Below are 3,578 nucleotides of genomic sequence, written 5' to 3'. Positions count from 1 at the left end.
GGAGGCTATTTCTGACTCTCCTGTCACCCCCCTACACACACACACACACACACACACACACACACCTGCCACTGAGCTGAGGGGTGGGAGTCAGGCCGCTTTGATTTCAGTTGGGTAAATAAGTGCAGGGGAAAAGTGAATGAGAAACACTACTGCCCTTGAGCAAGGCAGTAGAGTTGAGTTTGTTGAGTTTGTTCCTCCACTTATCACTGAACCATCTGCACCGCCCAGATCTGAGTCTCTGCTGCTCTGGAGACCACCCAGCTGTATACAGTAGATATTGCGTGTGTGTATGTGTGTGTGTGTGTGTGTGTGTGTGTGTGTGTGTGTACTGCTGCCCTGAGGACCACCCAGCCAATTGGAGAGACCATAATTCATTTACTGTGCAATGTTGTGACAGATTTGATCATATTTGTTTCTCTCTTCATGCAGATTCTTCAGTTCCAAGATGCTGCATAAAGCAGAGACGAGCAAGATGATAGTGTCCCTCTACAACAGGTAGTTTGTGTGTGTGTGTGTGTGTGTGTGTGTGTGTGTGTGTGTGTGTAGTACTGCCCTTAGGGCCACCCAGCCAATAAGGAGAGCATTTTATTATTTTCCAAGCGCTAGCCTTCTAATTATGATTCCTGATGTGTCACAGCAACACTGTGAGCAGACAGGATTGTTTGTGCAGTATGTAGGTTGTGATAGGTAACGTGTGTGTGTGTGTGTGTGTGTGTGTGTGTGTGTGTGTGTGTGTGTGTATGAGCTATGTGTGTTTAATAATAATAATGCAATACTTTATTGATTCCTCCCTCCGCAGGGAGGTCAGAGGTCAGAGGTCAGGCTCAGCCGCAGAGCAGCCTCCCTGGATCTGGTCTGGTTTTAGTGTTTTGCTCTGGGACACTTCAGCAGGATGGGGGTTTGAACTCTGGACCTCCGGTGGAAGGTTGGTTTCATCTGCTGCCCGCTGTTTAAATCATGAAGGTGAGGCGCTCGGCTGTGTAAACTGCAGTCTGTGTGTGTGCAATCAGGTGAATGTGTGAAGACATTCACTATTTAAAGGATAAGTTCAGTGAGTTTGGACCTATATATAATAATATATAATGTCTCTTACTACCTGTAGTTCTACCTGTAGTCAGTTGAACCAGCGAGCTCTGTTGCTTCTTGCTGCAACATTGAGTTCAAACTGTTTGTCAAAATATCTCCAGTAAAGCCAGTCTGTGAAAACGATCTGGAGAGCGACGATGTATTTCTCTCCACGGCCCGGAAAGCAGCGGCACCGCCCCGTTTCCTCTCAGCGGATCGTCTTCTACCGAACTCTACTGTTTACAATCTGACCTGACCGTCCAGAACCAGATCACTCCGCCAGGAACCGCCTTTCACCCCTTTCTGTGCTGCAGCAGAGAAAAATAGTTCTGTGATTTTCTGATTGGTCAAAGTGTGCATAATGGAGGAATTGTGTCATGAAATCAGAGCTAATTTAAATTTTTGTACCTTTGCAACTTTTCCATTTCCTCTCGACTCTCCTGTGGAGCTACAGACGGCTTTTTTGGAGATATGTTGACACACAGTTTGTTGCAGCAAGAGGCAGTGGAGCTCGCTGCTTCAACTGACAGCTGACTGACTAGAGTCAGTACTGTCTGTGGGTCCGAGTACTACAGGGATGTAAGAGGCTAATTATATATAGGTCCAAAATCACCAAACTTATCCTTTAAATCTATTTTCACTGTGATAAAACATAGGAATAAAGGTTAACAAAAAGTGATAAAATACAATTTCAAAAAACAAAAAGAGGTGCAATTAAACTGCGTGAACAAATCTCACCTCAAACAAAAAAAATCTAAATGAGAACAGCTAAGACACAAACGTTAGATAACAGAATCCAAATGAGAAAAGAAACACGGTGCAAAATAGTAGAGCAACATTAACAAAGATAAAATGGGAAATGATAATAAACTAAAATTCTAGAAAAATCATAGAGGCGGCGAGTGTGATAATGAGCGGATGTGTGTGTGTGTGTGTTTGGAGGGAGAGAGATGATTTATTTGTGTGTTTGGTTCGTATCTGCACTTTAATTACCACAGTGTCCTGCCAGTGGACAGATGTGGTGACGAGGGTGCGGACAGCAAGCGGTGGAGTCCAGATCCTCAACACGGCTGGTTCTGGTCGGACCTGGTCTGGTGTTCTGGGCTCCACTACACATTCAGTGTTGTTTACCTGTCAGACATGAAGTTTCTGCTCCTGTTCAACTCACATTTTGGGAGCATTTTTCGTCCTTATTGTGATGTATTTCCTGTTGAAACCGGACATTGGGGCACGACTTAAAGTGGGGAGGGTTCATTCAAAAGTGTAAACTAGTGGGGGAGAGAGAGACAGATTTATTTGATGGGAGGGGCGGGATTCTTAAAAAATCTGATGGTTTTATTGGTTGGAATTCTTATGTTCGCCTCCTAAAGATTTTCTGTTTTCCAGGAAGTAAAAGTAATGAGATTTTGATATAAAACTACAATAAAATATTTTTTTTGTCATTTTTTTAAGCATAAATTGTTAAGTAGCTGTATGGTATGATAGTTAGAATAAGCTAAAAAGGCAAAAAAAAAAATATAAATCATTTTTCATTTCAGTGTGACTTTAATGTCTAAAAAAGAATAAATCTATCTGTGGTTTGACTAAAACAAGAACATTTTGTGTGATTTGACATTGTTGTGACCAGAGGACGGTCAAATAAAATGGATCAAATAGTGATTCAGTTTTTTCCTAAAACTTAAAGGGAATGATGCGTTTCATTGCTCCTTTCTGACATTTTTTTCATTACACAGATTAGCCTAAAGGGGGCGCTACAACATTTGTTTACTTGTTAGTAATTGGCCGAAGTGGTGCCTGCATCATTCACAGTTCGAATCTCTCTCTCTCTCTCTCTCTCAGCTCCGGATAGGACAGGATAAAGTAAAAAAAAACAATTATACAGATCTGCACATATCAACAATAGCTAAAAGCATAGCAATATATTCAATATAATTGAAGTCAATGTATAACAAGGTAGGCCATTGGGAGAGATGGGGAGACAAAATTTGCAAAACCATTTCTTCCATATTTGGTGACATTTAGATACAAACTTTGCAGCAAGATTGATCGTTTTTCCTAATAACAAAAATGTATTAGGAGTTTTTTTCAGTTTTTCCTTTTCTCTTTTCCCCTCCCTCTCTCTCTCTCTCTCTTCCCCAGGCTTGGTAAGTGTTGAGTATTCACCACACCACCCATCTTCCACCCAGGAGATGGACAGGCAGCATCCATCAGCTGTCTCTTACCTCAACAACCCTCATCAAACTGGATTTACCCCGCTGTTAAGTGGTATAAAATCATTAAGTTTATATTGTGAGAATGCGCTACTGTCATAATATTGCAAAGAGTTCTTGCTGCTGTAAATTTTAAACTTGTGTTTTTGAATGCTTTGTCACCACTTTTGTAAACATAACCATCAGAAAATCCAGAAATATGTCAAACATTTATGTCAACTCTTTAGTTTCCTCTGCTGCACGGTTGAATAAAGGTTTTTCTGTCTCTGAGTCTCTCGCTCCCTCTCCTCTCCTCTTCCC

The 3,578-nt window shown here is 41.5% G+C and overlaps 1 long non-coding RNA gene across 1 annotated transcript; it reads left to right on the top strand.

Moving 5' to 3' along the window:
* The first annotated feature begins 430 nt into the window (after positions 1–430).
* LOC139911289 (uncharacterized) lies at positions 431–3,355 on the top strand. Its single transcript, XR_011784601.2, has 3 exons — positions 431–498; positions 803–966; positions 3,208–3,355. It is a non-coding gene; the product is annotated as an uncharacterized LOC139911289 (long non-coding RNA).
* The last annotated feature ends 223 nt before the right edge of the window (positions 3,356–3,578 follow it).

The sequence above is a fragment of the Centroberyx gerrardi genome, chromosome 6, assembly GCF_048128805.1.
Source record: "Centroberyx gerrardi isolate f3 chromosome 6, fCenGer3.hap1.cur.20231027, whole genome shotgun sequence".
In the NCBI taxonomy this organism is placed as follows: Eukaryota; Metazoa; Chordata; class Actinopteri; order Beryciformes; family Berycidae; genus Centroberyx; species Centroberyx gerrardi.
This window is presented reverse-complemented; position numbering and strand designations above follow the sequence as displayed.